Source organism: Sinocyclocheilus anshuiensis, unplaced genomic scaffold (genome assembly GCF_001515605.1).
Source record: "Sinocyclocheilus anshuiensis isolate Anshui unplaced genomic scaffold, SAMN03320099.WGS_v1.1 scaffold579, whole genome shotgun sequence".
Lineage (NCBI taxonomy): Eukaryota > Metazoa > Chordata > Actinopteri > Cypriniformes > Cyprinidae > Sinocyclocheilus > Sinocyclocheilus anshuiensis.
In genome coordinates, this window is record NW_015551075.1 from 505,274 (window position 1) to 505,655 (window position 382).

The window sequence follows — 382 nt, forward strand, 5'->3', positions numbered from 1 at the left end:
TGCTTTTTCACTTTTTCAACTTTAGTTAGTCTGTAATGTTGCTGTTTGAGCATAAAAAAGATCTGCAAAGTTAGAAAGGTCAAAGTCCAATTCAAAAGGAGATATTTTATTTAACAGAAATCACTTTTCAAAAACTACAATGGATGACTCGTTTGGACTACAATGCATATTTTCCGGGATTTGTGATATCACAAAGATCGACGAATGGGACGAGACCTGGTTGAGCTGCACTAGAGAAGACAACGAGTGTTATCACTAAGATGTAGACACGCTAGCTTTCCCAAGACAGACTAACTTAGAGTGGTTCCAATCATCCGGGTTTAAATCGCACTCAAATTGATTTGATTTTGATCAATATTTACACTGAAGCTAGCAGGCGGCT

The 382-nt window shown here is 37.4% G+C and overlaps 1 protein-coding gene across 1 annotated transcript in view; it reads right to left on the reverse strand.

Moving 5' to 3' along the window:
- LOC107662317 (leucine-rich repeat serine/threonine-protein kinase 1-like) overlaps nucleotides 1-382 on the reverse strand; it is a 109,504-nt gene that overhangs the window by 36,524 nt on the left and 72,598 nt on the right. The window lies entirely within an intron of this gene.